Below are 20159 nucleotides of genomic sequence, written 5' to 3' on the forward strand. Positions count from 1 at the left end.
ATTAAGGTCAATTGATTTATAACAAGGCTTCCAAGGCAACAAACATCCAAATGCAAAAGAATGAAGTTGAACTCCTATCTCAGGTCATTCACAAAAATTAACACAAAATGTATTATAGACCTAAATATGAGAGCAAAAAATAAAACTCTTGGAAGAAAATACAAGAATAAGTCTTCATGTTCTTGAATCAGGTAAAAGACACTAACAGCATAGGTGACAAAAAGAAAAAAAAATAATTTGGATTTCAAAAAAAAATGTTTTTGCTTCAAAAAATGTCAGAGTAACAATATTTTTTAAGTTCTGAAAAAAATAGTAGTCAACCAAAATTTTTGTACCTAGCAAATCTCTCTTTAAGTGACATGGAAATATAAAGACCTTTCTAGATAAATAAGAATGGGGATCATTTACCACCAAAAGACTTCACTAAAGTAATATCATTATACGTACTTTAAGAAGAAAATGGCCTTGGAAGAATGGTTTGACATACAAGAAGGAAGGATAACAAAGCAATTAGTGGAATGTGTGGACAAATTTAAATAAAAATAGTCTACAGTAAATAATAATATTTTAATCTGAAGGATTAAAAAAAGGAAAGAAATAAATACTGGATTACAATAGCTTGATATTTAGGAGTAGGTGACCTTAGTTAAAATGTTCTAAAACTCTTATTTTGTTTTGAGAGAGGATGTTGTTCTAGTTTGCTAGCTGCCAGAATGCAACACACCAGAGACGGATTGGCTTTTAATAAAAGGGGATTTATTTTGTTAGTTCTTCAGAAGAAAGGCAGCTAGCTTTCCACTGAGGTTCTTTCTTAAGTGGGAAGGCACAGGATCGTCTCTGCTGGCCTTCTCTCCAGGCCTCTGGGTTCCGACAACTTTCCCCTGGGTGATTCCTTTCTGTACCTCCAGAGGCCTGGGCTGAGCTGCAAGTGCTTAGATGACAAATGCAGAGCTGCTTAGGCTGTGCTACGTTGTGCTCTCTCATTTAAGCACCAGCCAATTAAGTCAAACGTCATTCATTGCAGCAGGCACGCCTCCTAGCCAACTGCAGATATAATCAGCAACAGATGAGGTTCACGTACCATTGGCTCATGTCTGCAGCAACAAAACTAGGTATGCTTACCTGGCCAAGTTGACAACTGAATCTAATTACCACAGATGTGATGGTAAGTTCATGTGTAATTGTCTAGGTTATAGAGTCCAGTTCTTGATAAAGCAAGCACTGACTTGATTATTAGTGTGAAAGAATTTCATAGATTTAATTCATTGATAGCATCTAGTCTGATTACATTTACAATAATCAAGAGGATTGCTTTTAGCAGTGAGAGAAGTCTCATCCAATCAGCTGAACATCTTAAAGGGAGAAGTGATGATTTCAGCAAAGGAAGATTTTCTAGCTCTACATCAGCCAGCCCGCTTCTCCTAGAAAAGTCACTGAAACTTTCATTGGAGTTACCAACTTGTGGCCTGCCCAATGGAATTATGGAATTTGGATTTGCCATTCTTTACAGTTCCATAAGCCAATTCCTATGACAATAAATCTCATAATATTTACATATATTATGTAATATAATATATATTTACATATATATATATAAGTGTGTGTGTGTGTGTGTGTGTGTGTGTATCCTGTTGGTTCTGTTTCTCTGGAAAACCCTGACTAATGAAGAGGGGTAATCGATCAACTTTAAACTTTATTTAGTATGTAGAAAAAAAACAAGGATAACCATAAAAGAAGAGAAATAAGTGTAAAACTTGCACATGGTTAGAGAAGAGTATGAACTAAGGAAGAAAAAAGGAAAGAAATAAATTGATCTCCAGAAAAGACAAGGAAGGAGGATAAAGATGAATAGAAAGAAGTCTGATAAATAGAAAGTGCCATGTAAGGTGAAAAATAAGTCCAAATATATGTGCATGAATGTAAATTAAGTAAATTCACCAACTAAAAGGCAGGAATTATCAGATTAATTTAAAAACCCAACTATATGTTGTTTCCTAGAGATACACTCTGGTAGATTGAATTAAGAACCTCAGTTTAGATATGCTCTTAATCTTAATCCACGTCCTTGTGGTTGGATGTGAACCCATTGTAAATAGGATGTCTTGAAGATAATTATTTTTAGTTGAGATGTGGTTGAAATGAACCAGGGTAGGCATTAGTCCAGACTACTGAAGCCATAAGAAAAAGCACAGGCAGGAGCCATAAGCCAGAAGTTGGCAGAAACAAGAGAAGAGAAAAAGGAGAGGGTATCACCTTGGGAAGAATGAATAGCAGACAGGTGAGCCAAGGAATCTCAGGCATTGCAGCAAACCAGCACCTGAATGATCACAACCTAGGGAGGAAATATGCCCTCTAGCCTCTGAAACTATGAGACAATAATTCCTGTTGCTTAAGCCAACATACTGTGTAGTATTTGTCAATGCAGCAGGCAAACTAAGACATATGCAAACAAAAAAAGGTTAAAATGAAAACTTACATATGTGATAAAAGAGAGTGATGTAGCTGTATTAATATCAGACAAAACAGACTGATTTAAAAAGATAATTGAAAAGGTCCCAGGATAATGAAAAAAGAAGAGTTAAAATTATAATTTCATATTACTTAATAGAACAGCCTCAATATATAAAACAAGAAGTAATAGAAATAGAGGAATTGACTAACTGGTCATCATAGTAACAGATTCCAATACACGTCTTTAATTATTTTTAGTTTAGGCAGACTCTGCTCCTCACGTACGCTGTTAAAATTTGATTTTCTTACAAAGATATTTATATAAAAAGAGCACTCTCAGAAAAGGAAGTAAACAGGATTCCCTAGGAGAGAGTTTCAGTAAGGTGATTTGCTGTGTCTGTAATCACCATTAGTGCAGACATACCACTTGTCCAACAGGGGAGGAGCCCTGGAACTGCAGCTTAGCCAGCTTTAAAATGAACAGTCAGACTCTGTTGGATTCCCTTCTTCCAAAAGAAGGAAAAATCAATAAGGTTGGTGGCAATGATTTTCGGATCCTATTTTAGAATTTCCTGACACTACCACTATAACATATGCTCATCAGGATCTGCTGTATAACAAGAAAACCATTAGTAAATAGAATAACAATGACATGGCTGAAGAACCTATTTCCAATCTTTTTGCAATACCTTCTTTCCAGATACAAGGTATACCTGCGAAACTGAGATAGAAGTCAGGTTACTTGGCAAGCATGGAATCAGAGAAGCTGTTGGATAGTGTTGAGGGAAATTTCTTGAAGTTCATGGAGAATCTCAACTAACTATCTTCACTGCACAACAGAGTCCACCTTAATAATGATTAGAGTATTCATAGGTGGAGAACTGTCTTTTTATCAGAAGCTGTGTTGTTTAACATTGCCAGATGTTGAGGAGCTTAATCTCCCCCATTTCTATATTCAGTGAATACTACCTTTCTCGTGAACAAATTATTTTCTAGATATGAAAATCCCAAGCAGAAAGAAGGAAATAAAAAAGATTAAAACAAAGGTAAAAGAAATACAGAATCAACAGACAATAGAGAAAATCAACACAACCAAAAATTGTTTCTTTGAAAAGATCAATAAAATCAACAAATCTCCGACAAAGACAAAAAAAAAAGAGTCATGTAAATAGCTTAAATCAGAAATGAAAGAGGTGGGGGTACAATACTACTGACCCCACAGAGGTAAAAAGGGTTTGAGGATACAATGAATAACTGTATATCAACAAATTAGATAACCTAGATGAAATGTACAAATTTTTAGAAACACACAACTGCCTACAATGACTCTAGAAGAAATAGAAGATCTCAACAGACCAATAACAAATTAAAAGTTTGCAGCAGTGTATTAGTCAGGGTTCTCTAGAAAAATAGAACCGACTGGAGATATCTGTCAATATAAGATTTATAAAACTGTCTCATGCAACCGTGGGAATGCAAGAGTCCAAAGTGTGTAGGGCAGGTTTCAAGGCTGGCAGCTCAGAAGAATGGCCTTGATGAGCTCCACAGAAGAGACTCACTGGCAGAAGAAATGGTGAAAATTCTCTCTTCTTCCTTAAAAGTCTTCAACTGATCGGCTCAAATCTGATTGAATTATCACTTTTGCAGGAGACACACCCTTGATTGATCATAGACATAATCAGCCACAGATATAATTAACTGACTGATGATTTAATAAACCAATGTTCTAGTTTATCAACCAGCCACAAAATATCCTTACAGTAATGGTTAGGCCAGTGCTTGCCTGATTAGACAACCGGGCACCATCACCTGACCAACTTGGTGATACAAGAACCCAACCATCACAGTCTACCCCTTGTCAACTGGCAGCTAAGCACATGACCTCAAACCATGATAATTTCTAAATAGAGTACAATAACAGGCATATGTTTCACCTAACAATACTCAACTGTCCTGCCTACAACTGGAAATACACTAAATCTCTCTAGAATAGGGTGCATGACCTTAGGTAACATTCATTCTTAAACTTGATATCCTTAACTTAAATGCTATAATGCAAACAATGAAGCTCTTATCATATGATAAGAAGAAAACAAGATATTTTCTTTATGTACAAATAAAAACATACTCATAACAGGGAGGAAATATTTATACCATCACAGTCCTCATTTCTGTAACTGGTTACATGGTTGTGGTTCAAATTTATCACTACCTTCTTCCACTACCTATTCTGTTCCCTTTTCCCTCAGCAAGCACTTCAACTGGCTGTAGTTCTTTGTCTGTTGGGACCCAAACTTTCATTCCTGAAGGTTCTGAGCTTTTGGTAATCCTGCCTGGATTGGATTTGTATTAGTTAGGGTTCTCTAGAGAAACAGAATCAATAGGGAACACTCCCAAATATAAAATTTATAAAAGTATCTCAACGTGACTGTGGGAACAGAGTCCAAAATCCACAGGGCAGACTGTGAAGCCCACAATTCTGATGGAAGGTCTGGATGAACTCCACAAGAGAGGCTCACCAGCCGAAGCAGGAAGAGAGCCTGTCTCTTCTGAATCCTCCTTAAAAGGCTTCCAGTGATTAGATTAAGCATCACTCATTGCAGAAGAAACTCCCCTTTGGCTGATTACAAATGGAATCAGCTGTGGATGCATCTGACATGATCATGATTAATTCTATGAAATGTCCTCATCACAACAGACAGGCCAGCACTTGCCCAACCAGACAAACAGGTACCACCACTTGGCCAAGTTGACACATGAACCTGACCATAACAAGGTTGTTGCAGTTTTCCATTGACTTTAATCACAGCGCATGGTAATACTAAGAGACACCCTAGGGGATCACCTGTATTCCAGAAAAAGTATTTTTTACCTTTATTGTGTAGTTGCAGTCTTATTTCCCCTTGATAGTCGGGATCAATCACCCAAGGCAGTTCTGTAATCCCCTTCCTTACCTTTGGAACTAAGACCAGCAGAGCTTAAGGTTTCAGGGGTAGGAAGCAAGGATTTTTCTAGTTGATCACTAAGGGTGATAGTGAGTGGTGCCATTTCCATTTTTACCCCTTGATTCCTGATTCCTGGACCTGTGAATCCTGGCTAGAGAGAAACTGCACCATAGAGTGGATGCTGATTCAAAGCATACACAGCCTCCTGGAGAATGCTTCCCAAGCCCTGCAAGGTATTGCCACCTAGTTGGCACTGTAATTGGGTCTTCAAAAGGTCACTCCCTTGCTCTATCAACCCAGCTATCTTTGGATGATGGGGAACATGGTAAGACCAGAGAATTCCATGTGCCTATCCTGTACTTCATTTACTGTGATGTGGGTTCCTTGATCAGAAGCAATGCTATGTGGAATACTGTGTTAGTGGATAAGGCATTCCATAAGTCCATGGATGGTAGTTTTGGCAGAAGCTTTGCATGCAGGGAAGGCAAACCCATATCCAAAGTATGTGTCTATTGCAGCTAGAATAAATCACTGCACCTTCCATGATGGAAGTGGTCCAATGTAATCAACCTGCCACCAGGTAGCAGGGTGATAACCTCAGGAAATGTTGCCATATTGGGAATTAAGTGTGGATCTCTGCTGCTGGCAGATTGGGCACTGAGCAGTGGCCATAGCCAGGTTGGTCTTGGTAAGTGAAAGTCCATGTTGGTGAGCCTATGTATAACCTCCATCCCTACTACCACATTCACTTTGTTCATGAGCCCATTGGGCAATGGCAGAAGTTGCTGGGGAAAGAGGATGACTTGTATCAACATAACGGGTCATCTTAAGCACTTATTTATTAAAACCATCTTCTGATGAAGTCATCCTCTGGTGAGCACTCATATAGGACACAAATATCTTTATGCTTTTTGCCCACTCAGAAAGGTCTATTCATATATATCTTCTCCAGACCTCTTTGTCACCAATTTTCCAATCATCCTCCTTCTAAGACTCTGATCATCTAGCCAAACCATTAGCAACAGCTATGAGTCAGTATGCAAATGCACCTCTGGTCAGTTCTCCTTCTAAACAAAATGAACAATCAGGTAAACTGCTCAATCCTGGGGGGATCTCCCCTCACCACTGTCCTTTCAGGACATCCTAGAAAAGGACTATTGTGCTGAAATTGTCCACTTCTGGGTGGTCCTTGCATATTGTGCAGAATCATCTGTAAACCCTGCCTGAGTATTCTTTTCCTCAGTCAGCTGGCTGTAAGAAACTCTTCAAGAGGCCATAGCTCTGGTCTGGGAAAGAGGAGGTAATGTGTGGGGCCATGGGCATTTGGGCCACTTCCTCATGTAACTTACTTGTGCTTTTTGGGAACTGCTCGAGCTCTATCTCTTATATACAGTTTTTATTTTATGATGGAGTGCTGCTGTGCACACCCAACTTTATGGGTTAATAGGTCTGACAATGCTCAGTCAGGATAGGTAATTCAGTTGTCATGGAAACTTGGTGGCCTTAAGTGTTTGGTCTCTGCTAAGGCTCAGGAACAGGCCAAATGCTGTTTCTCAAAAAGAGAGTAGTTATCTGCAGCAGATGGTAAGGCTTTACTCCAAAATCCTAAAGGTCTGTGTTGTGATTCTCCTATAGGAGCCTGCCAAAAGCCCCAGACAGCATCTCTCTTTGCCACTGACACTTCTAGCAGTTTATGTTGTAAATCTGCTACTCACACAACAAGGCTCTGGGTCTGTTTTTCAGATATCACAAGTCTGTGACACAGGAAATGAGATTTTTCTTCAGGGCACACATAGAAAAGTTCATATCGTTCATACAGTATTTAAGTTGCAAATTTGAAGCCTTTGGCTCATCCCTTTCCCTCATAACTACTGTATCTAGCTTATCTAAGATAACCAGCCAACATCATTATACTTCTTAACTCCACAAAACTCCATTAAGATGTCAAAAACACTGTCACCCAGAGCCTTGCCTCATATAAGTGCACAATTAGCAGAATCAAATGATGATATTTTGTATAACCCTATTGCCAGCTTACACCATGGACTGTCAGTGCCATCTTGATTACTGGAAACAGAGTCATTAGTGCCTTTGAGTCTAATCAAAATAGAAAACCAATTGTAAAAATCCATTTTTAAGATTCTGTTTCTCAAGAACTACTCCTAGTACCAAGCTGTATTAGTCAGGGTTCTTTAGAGAAACAGAACAGGAAATATGAGATTTATAAAGGTAAATCACACAACCATGGGAATGCAAGAGTCCAAAATCCATAGGGCAGTCTGCGAGGCTCGCAACTCAGTTAAAGGGTGTCAACGAACTCCACAGGAAAGGCTCACTGGCTGAAGAACAGTGAAATTCTCTCTTATCCCTTTAAAAGTCTTTAACTGACTGGCTCAATCCCAACCAATAGGATTATCTTATTTATGTGAGAAGATACCCTTAACTTATCTGGGATGTAATCAGTCACAGATGCAATAAAACTACTGATGATTTAATAAACCAGCCTTGTGGTTTATCAACCAGGCACAAAATATCCTTGTAGTAATGGTTAGGCTGGTGCTTGCCTGAGCAAACAACTGGCTTCCATCACTTGGCCATGTTGACACCAGAAACCAACCATCATAGTCAGTAATCAAAAAACTCTCAACAAAGAAAACCTCAGCACCGGATGACTTCATTGGTGAACATTAACAGAAATGCACAGAAGAATTAACACCATTCCTATTCAAACTCTGCCCAAAAAATTGAAAAGGAGGGAGTACTTTCTAACTACTTCGATCAGGCCAAGATCATCCTAATATCAAAGTCAGATAAAGACACCACAAAAAAGGAAAATTACAGACCAATATCCCTTATGAAATAGTTATAAAAATCCTCAACAAAACACAAGCAAACCAAATCCAACAGCACATTAAAAGAATTATACATCATGATGAAGTGGGATTTATTTCAGGCATATAAAAGTGCATGCAAAAGTGCTTCAACATAAAAAATCAATCAATGTAATACACCGTATTAATAGAAGAAAAGGGGAAAACATGATCATCTCATTTGAACTGATCAACTGAGCTGAGAAAAGACATTTGACAAAATCCAGAACTACTTCCTGATAAAAACACCTAGAAAACTAGGAATAGAAAGAAATTTCTTTAACATGATAAAGAGCATATATGAAAAACCCACATCTAACATCCTACTTTAGTGATGAAAGACTGAACGCTTTCCCTCTAAGATCAAGAACAAGACAAGTATGCCCACTGTCACCAGTATTATTCAACATTGTACTGGGAGTTGTAGCCAAAGCAATTATGGAAGATAAAGAAATAAAAGACATTCAATTAGAAAAGAAGTGAAAATTTCCCTATTTGCAGGTGACATGATCCCCCAAATATTCAATAAAACCATTAGAGCTAATAAATGAATTCAGCAATGTGGCAGGGTACAAGATCAACATGCAAAAGCCAGTAATATTATTATATACTAGTATGGACAATCTGAAGAGAAAATTAAGGGGAAAGAAATCCACTTACAATAGCAACTCAAGGAATCAAATGCATAGGAATAAATTTACAAAGGGTGTGAAGGACATGTACATGGAAACCGCAAAACGTTGAAAAGAAATCAAAGAAGACCTACATAAGTGGAAGGGAACTTTCTGCTCATTGTCTGGAAAATTAAATGTTGCCAAGATGTCAATTCTTTGCAAAGAGATTTATAGATTCAATGCAATCCCAATAAAAATTCCAACAGTCTTCTTTACAGAAATGGGAACAGCAATCATCAAATTAATATGGAACAGGAAGGGCCCCAAATAGATAAAACCACTTTACAAAAGCACAAAGTTAGAGAAATCACACTTCCTGATTTTAAAACTGAATTTAGTGGTCAAAACAGGATGGTACTGCCACAAGGACTGAACTATGGACCAGAAGAAATGAACCGTTTTTACAGCAATTGACTCTCACATCTGTAACCAGCTGCTTTGTGATGGGAGTGCCAAGCCCACTCAATTGGGAAAGACTAGTCTTTTCAACAAATGGTGTTGGGAAAACTGGATACCTTTATGCAAAAGAATGAAAGAGAATCCCTATCTTAACCAAATACACAAATTAACTCAAAATGGATCAAAAGACCTAATACAAGAACCAGGACTATTAAATTCCTAAAAGAATATGCAGGAAGGCACCTTCAAGATTTTATATCAGCCAGTGGCTTCTTAGACTTTACTCTGAAAGGCAAGCAACAAAAGAAAAAATGGATAAATGGGACTTCATTAAAATTAAAAACTTTTGGGCATCAAGGACTTCATTTTGAAAATAAAAAGACACCCTACGTAAAAGAAGAAAATATTTGGAAAGCACATATATGATAAGAATTTAGTATCCAGAAATTTATACAGAAATTCTGCAGCTCAACAACAAAAAGACAATCAGTCCAATTAAAAAATGAGCAAAATACTTGAATAAGTATTTCCCCAAAGAAGATGTACAGCCAAAAAACACATGGAAAGATGCTAAACATCATTAGCCATTAGAGAAATGCAAATCAAAACCACAATGAGATACTATTTCATACCCACTAGAACAGCTATGATTTTCAAAAAAATGGAAAATAACAAGTGTTGCAGAGGATGTGGAGAAGTAGGAATTCTCATTTATTGCTAGTGAAAATGTAAAATGCTGCAGCCACTGTGGAAAACACTTTGGCAGTACCTCAAAAAGTTAAATACAGAATTACTATATAGCCTGGCAATCCTACTTCGAAGGATACATCCAAATAATTGAAAACAGGAATTTGAACAGAAATTTGCACACAGTGCTCATAGCAACATTATTCAAAATTGCCAGAAGACAAAAGGACACCAAGTGTCCATCAATCAATGAATGGATAAACAAAATGTGGTATACGCATACAATGGAATATTATTCAGCCATGAAAAAGAATAAAGCTCTTGTAGAAGGAACAACATAGACAAACTTGAAGACATCACACTGAGGAAATAAACCAGACAAAAAAGAGACAAATAATGTCAGACATTATTCTGTAAACACATTCAAAGAGTCAGAAACTAGAATACATGTTACTAGGGGTCAAGTTAATGCATAATTGGTGCCAAATTTCTCTCTGTGGTGATGAAATGTTTTGTTAATGTGTAAGATGATGGTAGCACAACATTATATATGTAATTAACATCACTGAATTAATATCGGAATGTGGGTAAAAGGAGAAATTTTTATGGTGTTTGTGCTGCTAGAACAATAATTAAAATAAGGGAAAAAACATAGGACTATATAACACAAAATGAACCCTAATATAAACTATGGAATATAGTTAATAGTCCAATTATAATAATTTTCATTTATCAATTGCAACAAAGGTACCACACTAATGTAAAATGTTAAAAATGGAAGTGTGTATAAAGGAATTCTTTCCTGCATGATCTTTCTGTAAACTTACAACTTCTCTAACAACAACAACAACAACAACAAAAGCTAATGTAGGTGAAGATAATAATATGGCATATATATGGAATTAACTTCATTTTACTATTAGAATGATTTTATTATCAGAAGAAGTGAGTAGAAGATGTAGAATAACAACAAATAGGCTGATAATGAAAATTCATCTTTCAGCTACCTCTTTTTTTTTATTCATTGTGTGTTTATTATTCACAGGTAATCACTACCTACCAAATGCTATCCACAGAGTAAAAGGATTAAGTACATAGGTCTTTTTATTTAAACACTGATTTTTCTTTTTAAAATATATACACACAAAACTTAGTTCAGCAAAACACCAATTCCAAAATAATACAATCAAATGGTCCAGGAGTAGAATACCCGAGATTCCTTTTGTCATCAGCGAGGAGAGAAGCAGAAGCAGAGGGAGCAAGAGGCTCCTTTTAGTTGTTGTTTCTGTGTCCATACAAATGCACAAAAACACTTATGTGTCTTTGAATAGTTTGTGGTTTTAGTTTCCTAGTCCTGTACACTAGATCCTGGACGTCAGGAAACATCATAGTTGAGTATACCTTTTTAGATTTATACATATTAAAGACAAGATACCAAAAGAAAACTCTTCCCTTGAGTTTTTGTGGTGGCAAGAGCATTTTAGTGCTTTTCTTACCACAACTGCTATTTATGATGAAGCTCTGACAAGCATATCATATTAATCAAGTAAAATAGCCTAAATTTCACCATAACTTTAAAAGAATTACCTTCAGTATTAGAGATCTAATGAGAGGATGAAGAGCTAAGCATCCAGTTCCAATGACATATGTACTGAAATACACAAGTTGAAAAGGAAGACATGGTTTACCTGCCTGAGTAAAATTCATCAGCTTAATATAAAGCTAGGTATATGATGGAGATTTAAGCTTCCATATCTGATGACACATGCACTGAGATAGAAATGATGAAAAGGAAAATAAAGTTTACATGCCTGAATAAAATTCATCAACTTAATATAAAGCTTTTGAAAGATATTACAATATTTCAAAGATCTGTTACCAAGAACTGAGATGAAAAGGCTAATATTAGTAGTCATGGAAATATTTCTTTGCTCCTCTTTATCGGTAAGCACCTGACCACAAACAGATTATATTAGCTATTGAATATCATTCTCAGGCAAGTCCCAAGCAATGATGTGACTTCTATTTGGTTCCAGGCCATGGTATTTGCAACAACTCAGATGCTAAATTTTTTTTTAAACTTTTTTTATTAATTAAAAAAAAATTAACGAACAAAACATTAAGATATCATTCCATTCTACATATTAATCAGTAATTCTTAATAACAGATGCTAAATTTGACGTCACTATATTTCTTTTGGACCTCTCAATGTTGCCACCAGAGATGGAGTCTGGCCTTTATAAACACTAAATAAATTTTGTTCACACAAAAAGGCAGAGTTGGACAGCTACAGAGTAGCTAATGCTTCATCTGATTTATTTCTCCTCATAAATGGCAGAGGTTGTGAACTGACAACATGGGCCAAATAAGACCAGTGGGCATGTTATGTTTGATCTGAAAAGTGCATTTAAGAAAAATTGAATCAACAGTAAAAAATACGGGAATTTTATAAATAAAACTTCATATCCAACTTCTTTCGAAAAATGGAACAATCTTGCAACACTGGGCTCACATTCCATTGATATCGAGTCATATATCAGTAGGACCCAGGTGTGAACCAAATGGGAAACTCAAATTGGGTAATTTGAGGAAGGTTTAATAAGGGGAGTGTTTACAAATGTGTGGAGACTGTGTAGAGTGGCCACAAGATAAATAAACAGCAGTACCGTGGGGCTGGTAACTGCCGGGAATGCTAAAAGTCCTGAAGGAGCAAGGGGAGGAAGCAGTACTGGAGCTCAGAAAGCAAGTACAAGGTGCAGAAGTCTGTCTCACAGAACTGTGACCTTTGGGTGAAGGAGACAGCCTGCCTGTGGTAATCCCTAAGGAAGGAAGCTGGAGGAATAAATATCCAAACCTCACTCTTGATCCCTCTGTTTTCTTGCTATGAAATTGGAAGGTAGAAGTCAAGGGAGGACTTCCGGAAAAGATGGCGGCTTAGTAAGAAGCGCGGGTCTTAGTTCCTCCTCCAGAAAAGCAACTAAAGAAACAGAAACAACACGAAACAGCTCCTGGAGTCACGACAGAGACCAAAAAGACAGCGTACCCCATTCTGGAACGGCTGAACGGGCAGGGAGAATCCGCTGCGGTGAGATACCCGAGGGGCGCACGTTTTCCTGGCCGGGGCGGCTGGCGACTGGGGTCCCCTCCACGCATGTGGCTCCCCGGTCTGACTGGGAACATTGGATAACGGGGCCCTCCCGTCACGCTTGGCGTCTCGGGCCAGCTGGGCAATTAGGACCGGCACTCCCCCAAGCCGCGGCCAGCGACCCCCGCCTCCATGCACGGTTTCCCGGGCCGACTGCCCCGCAGACAAACGACCGCCACGAGCGCCACCTACTGGGCAGGAAAAGAAAAACAGAGCCCAGAGATTCCACAGAAAAACCTTTCAACCAGCTGGGTCCCACACCCAGGGAAATCTGATCAAATGCCCAGACACCAGCAGAAATTAATGGATGACGCTCGGAAAATTGAAGATATGGCCCAGTCAAAGGAACAAACCAATAGTTCAAATGAGATACAGGAGCTGAGACAACTAATGCTGAATATACGAACAGAAATGGAAAAACTCTTCAAAAACCAAATCAATAAATTGAGGGAGGACATGAAGAAGACATGGGCTGAACAAAAAGAAGAAATAGAAAATCTGAAAAAACAAATCACAGAACTTGTGGGAGTGAAGGACAAAGAAGAAAAAATGGAAAAAACAATGGATACCTACAATGGTAGATCTAAAGAGACAGAAGCTACAATTAGTGAACTGGAGGATGGAACATCTGAATTCCAAAAAGAAACAGAAACTATAGGGAAAAGAATGGAAAAACTTGAGCAGGGAATCAGGGAACTGAATGACAATATGAAGTGCACAAATATACGTGTTGTGGGTGTCCCAGAAGGAGAAGAGAAGGGAAAAGGAGGAGAAAAACTAATGGAAGAAATTATCACTGAAAATTTCCCAACTCTTATGAAAGACCTAAAATTACAGATCCAAGAAGTGCAGCACATCCCAAAGAGATTAGACCCAAATAGGCATTCTCCAAGACACTTACTAGTTAGAATGTCAGAGGTCAAAGAGAAAGAGAGGATCTTGAAAGCAGCAAGAGAAAAACAATCTGTCACATACAAGGGAAACCCAATAAGACTATGTGTAGATTTCTCAGCAGAAACCATGGAAGCTAGAAGACAGTGGGATGATATATTTAAAATACTAAAAGAGAAAAACTGCCAGCCAAGACTCCTATATCCAGCAAAATTGTCCTTCAAAAATGAAGGAGAAATTAAAACATTTATAGACAAAAAGTCACTGAGAGAATTTGTGACCAAGAGACCAGCTCTGCAAGAAATACTAAAGGGAGCACTAGAGTCAGATACGAAAAGACAGAAGAGAGAGGTATGGAGTAAAGTGTAGAAAGAAGGAAAATCAGATATGATATATATAATACAAAAGCCAAAATGGTCGAGGAAAATATTATCCAAATAGTAATAACACTAAAAGTTAATGGACTGAATTTCCCAATCAAAAGGCATAGAATGGCAGAATGGATTATGACCCAGCAATACCACTGCTAGGTATCTACTCAAAGGACTTAAGGGCAAAGACACAGATGGACATTTGCACACCAGTGTTTATAGCAGCATTATCTATAATTGCAAAGAGATGGAAACAGCCAAAATGTCCATCAACAGACGAGTGGCTAAACAAACTGTGGCGTATACCTACGATGGAATATTATGCAGCTTTAAGACAGACTAAACTTATGAAGCATGTAATAACATGGATGGACCTAGAGAACATTATGCTGAGTGAGTCTAGCCCAAAACTAAAGGACAAATACTGTATGGTCCCACTGATGTGAACCGACATTCGAGAATCAGCTTGGAATATATCATTGGTAACAGAGACCAGCAGGAGTTAGAAACAGGGTAAGATAATGGGTAATTGGAGCTGAAGGAATAGACTGTGCAACAGGACTAGATACAAAAACTCAAAAATGGACAGCACAAAAATACCTAAGTGTAATGTAACTAGGTTGGAACACTGAATGAAGCTGCACCTGAAATATGGTTTTTTGTTTGTTTGTGTGTGTGTTTGTATCTTTTGTTTTTGTTTTTTTTTCTTTTTCCTTTTTATATATATATATTTTATTAGTATTATTATTTTAATTCTCTTCTCTATATTAACATTCTATATCTTTTTCTGCTGTTTTGCTAGTTCTTTTCCTAAATCGATGCAAATGTACTAAGAAATGATGATCATACATCTATGTGATGATACTAAGAATTACTGAGTGCATATGTAGAATGGAATGATTTCTAAATGTTGTGTTAATTTCTTTTCTTTTTTTTGATTAATAAAAAAAATTAAAAAAAAAAAAAAAAAAAAAAAAAGAAGTCAAGGGAGCTTCATGAAAGTTAGTCTTAAAGGGCAGGGAGCTGGATGGAGGAGACTGGAGATTTGGAGGGCCAAACAGAAGCTATCCAGCTTAATTAGCAACTCACTGCTGTATAGAGTGCTTACTGTTCCTCAGTTTGTCACAGTCTTTGCCACTCTCTATGGTGCTCCCATATCCATGCTGGCTATTGGTTGTCATTTATCATCACGTTGGCACTATTGTGTTTATTTTAGGACAGAGCCATTTCTCTTCCAATGTCATTATCAACAGTTAGCAAGAATGGAGGACCAAATTCTTTAAGAAAACAGAGGGAGCACATTTCACTTTTTGGAGAAGAGAAATAGTCTAAGTGTTTAGTGTATGACTTAAATTGCCAGGCTGCTATGACCAAGACCACATAATGGGTTTACTTGAACAACAAGAATTTATTAGCTCTCAGCTTTAGAAGCCAAAAGTCCCAAATCAAGGCATCCGCAAGGCCATGCTTTCTCTTGGGTGGGTAGCATGCTTTTGATAGCAGTCCCTCATTACATGGTGATGTCCTTGGACCACTTCTGTGTCTTTCTCTGATTGATTGCGTATGAATTTCTTTGGCTTATAAAGGACTTTAAACACGGATTAAGGTGCATCCTGATTCAGTTGGGCTACATTTTAACTAAAATAGCATCTTCAAAATTTCTATTTGTAATGGGTTCAAAACTACAGAAATTCAGATCAACTACTAAGAACATAGCTTTGCTGGGGTTTCTAATTCAATAAATCGCAATATGTAAACACAATATACCTTGGTTATTTTTTTATATAACTTCCCTGCTTCACTTATGAGGTCAAGTTTTCTTTCCTTAATAGCACTCTGATTTTTGTATTTGGAAATTATCTTTCCACTGTTGAGTGTAGTCTTGTTTGCAAGGATAATTCCTGGTGACTTTCTTTCACTATGGGAGCTGAAGGTTTAGGATTCTCCTTCATCCCACCCCATTGTCAGGTACATGACTCGAGCACAGACAAGGGAGTTCTCTCTCCAGGGACTTTGACTTGTAAGTGAAATACTCAAGAGCAATACTTCATTATTTCTATTGCTTGTAACCCAAGAAATTTGACTGAACCGTTTTCCAAATTTGAGTAGAAAGATCATTGAAAGTGCTATCACATGATTGTGATAATACAGGCAGGATCAGCAGGTATTACAAAATTAGTCACAATAATAATAATAATAAAATAGATAATATTTGAACCCTTATGATGTGTCTAGAACAATGCCAAACATTTCATAGATGCAATAAGAAATTATCTATAAGAAAAAATAAATTTTTAATTTACAATCTATTTCTGTCCACACCTCTGTCTTCTCATAAAACTTAGATCCTTGATTATCCCTTATCTCTCCTATGTATTTTTTTATCTTTCATTCTCTGCTGAATCCTTCCCATCAGGTTTTTTTTTTTTTTGACATGGACAGGCTCCAGGAATTGATCCTGGGTCTCCGGCATGGCAGGCAAGAATTCTGCCACTAAGCCACTGTTGCCTGCCTAGCATCAGCTTTTGAAAAAGCCCAAGTCTTTTCTGTTTTAGGAAACAAACAAATTCCCCCAAACAAACACAATACAGAAGAATTTTCTTCACTTTATTTTCCTATCTGGCTATCACTACATCATATTGCTTATTTTTTTGGAAATTTCTGAAAAGAGTTGTCTATTTCAGTTGTCTGACCTCTCATCCGTCTGGGTAGATGAGCTATTTAGACTCCTGACAAGGAGGGATATGGTCTGCAGACCTCTTCAGCTGTCTGTCCCTTCAGGGTCTGTCTCAATTGCAGAGTCATCTTGCACAGGTCATGCCCTTTCAGGGTGGTCCACATATGGTGATGAGCAAGGCGTTTTGACCTGAAAGGGCATCACTCTGATGGGCAACATGTATTCCAGGGGTTCCATCTGGTTAACAGAAGCTTTATCAGACCTTCACTGAGTTTTTTTCTCTCTTCAATTCTGCTTTCTCACCTTTCTTTTGCAGGTGTTGATCCGTGATTGACATCTTGCACCCAAACTATTTCAGCCTATGTTTCAAAAGAATCCAACTGTGATATCACTGCAATTGGCTTTGTCTCGATTGCAAAAGTGAATCTTGTTAAGGTCATCAATGACGCATGTTGAAGAAAAAAACAGTAGGAAATTTTCAGCCAGCAATTTACTTAACCTCTTATGGCATTTGAAGCACTAAGTAAGAAAAAACTGGAGTGGCAGCCTACAGAATTAATACATTCCAGGCAGACTCAGCGTTCATTTATTCTTTCATTAGCGAATACATAATGAAGGGCTTCTAGGCATCAAATACTGTGGAAAGTATAAGGATATAGACGCAAAAAAGACAGAATTTTTGCTTTCTTGGAGCTTCATGGAATGATGTCTGATTGGACATGGGAAGTGAAAGAGCAAAAACAGCAATTCCTGACTTTCTAGCTTTGATGACTGGATAGAGATGCCACTGAGATAGAATCTCCAGGAGGAATAATTGGTTTAAGGTGGAAAGAATTAGTTTAATTTTGAGTCTCATGAGTTAGAGTTACTTACGATATATTCATACACAAATGACATTAGAGTAATTGCAGCAAAGACCAAATTGCAGTTAGTTTGAGTGAATATAACTTGAAAATGTGGCAAAGGGTGCATAGGGACCAAGGATTCTCAAACTTGGCCAAGTATCACACTCACATTTAGAGCTAATTAGAAATGTATTTCAAAGTTCCTTCCTCAGAGATTCTTATTTAATTGATCTGAGAAGGAAGACACATATTTTTTACAAGCTCTCCAGCTGTACTGTGCTCAGTTCAGATCCCTTGAAAATTGGATTTGATTTTGGAAAACACATGTATAAGAGGAAATGGGGAGGCAGCCAGAGAAGACCATGCATGTCTGACCCCATTGAAGGAGAGAGGGAATGCTGGTCGGGTAGAGGCATCCCAGGGTGAGAGTGCTGTTTCCAGTTAAGGCAGATTCAGCAAGACTGTCAGGGAGTTCGCAAATGAAAGTTGGTCACCTAAGGTATTATCTATCATACAGGAAGGAGTCTGCCTTAGCATCCCTGCCAAGCATTATAACTGGCTGAGAGCAGCCTGTGAAAGTTATGGCCCTGGCAAAAACATGGTAATGGATTTTAAAGCTCTACAAGCAGCTAAGGCCTTTGGTCAATTTAGTTCCCCATAGTTGAAGGCCTACAAGACATCTTGACCACCAGACGGACCCTACCATTTAAAGGTCATGGAATGAGAAAGAAAGATAGAAATGGGCTGTAGTTGGAGAGATATTTGGTTCAAGGCAAGGTTTTGTCTTGATTTTTGGATAGACAAAACTTGAGAATATTTGTTAACCCAGAGGAAGGAATCTGTACAACGGTAGGAGTTAAAGGTAAAGAAGAGGGAGGAAGGGAAAGAGATGGGAAGAGACAGAGAGGGAAAGGAAGGGGAGAGGAAGGGGAAGGGAAATGAATTGTGGAGGAGGACTCCAGAGGAAGTAGGAAAAAACGGGCTCAACGGCTTTAATCTGAGGAGTGACAGTTTACTCCCTGGGTTAGTGTCTTGATATGGGTTAAGGTTGAAGGTTGTAGAAAACTGCCCTTTATATCTCAATTTCCACAGCAGAATTGGAGGCAAAAGTATCAGGTGCACTGATGGCAAGTTTGGCATTGAACAGGAGGAATCCCATCCTCCGAAACTGAAACAAAGAGAGGTAAAGATGGGCACAGAAAAAGACATTCATATTTGGGATCAAGTTAAGGGAAAGGTTGGTAGTCTGAATAATTTGAAGTAGGAAACAAGATCGTCTACTAAAGGTATTATTTATATGTAGTTCTTCTACAAAATTCCATACTTAAAACTATAGCAAAAATAACATTTAAGATATTAAAATTAATATTTCAAATATATGTCATATGTTAAGATTATTGTCTGCTACATAAATCTTTCATAGGTATGTATGTGTTTTTTTCTTGGTGTATAAACCAAAACTCTAAAATTTTCTCTTGATCTATTTTGGAATTTTAAAAACTGACATGGTATTGAACCTATGCTAGTCTCAATCAGAAAAAAAGTACTGGAAATATACTGTCAGTGCATTGTGTATATTTGTTAACAAATTTAACAAACAAAAAAATACTTCTGAATCAAGTACTTCTATCTAGATTAAAAGAAACTCATCTTATAGGCATATAATGTTTACCCTATCAAAAAGTGCACATCAAGGGCAGGCCTCGGTGGCTCAAAACGCAGAGTTCTTGCCTGCTATCCCAGGTTTGATTCCCGGTGCCGGCCCACGTGAAAAAAAAAAAGTAGACGTCAAGATATTTTGAAATAGTAGGGAAACTTTGAGATCAGTGACTTCTAATCTGGGGGCCACAGACTATAAATTAAGCAATGGAGGTGGATGAGCTACTTTCAAATTTCAAAGCACATAATGAAAATCCCATTTTACCCATATGAAAGCTTTGAGTTCCTTTACAATTACTTGGAAATATTTTTCTGAACTGTGAGGCAACTCTTCAAAAGTTCCAGCAGACCTTTGCAATATTAAAACATGGATAATGCATTTAATTATTGTTTAATAAATGCATTTTAAAAAATAGACAAAGACTTGGAACATGGACTGGAGTGGGAGGAGAATTATACAACTTTGAGGTCATCTGTTGTGAAAAAAGTTGGGAAAATGGACCTAATCTAATCCTATAATTTACAGATTAGGAAATTGAGGGAT

The sequence above is a fragment of the Tamandua tetradactyla genome, chromosome 9 (assembly GCF_023851605.1).
Source record: "Tamandua tetradactyla isolate mTamTet1 chromosome 9, mTamTet1.pri, whole genome shotgun sequence".
In the NCBI taxonomy this organism is placed as follows: Eukaryota; Metazoa; Chordata; class Mammalia; order Pilosa; family Myrmecophagidae; genus Tamandua; species Tamandua tetradactyla.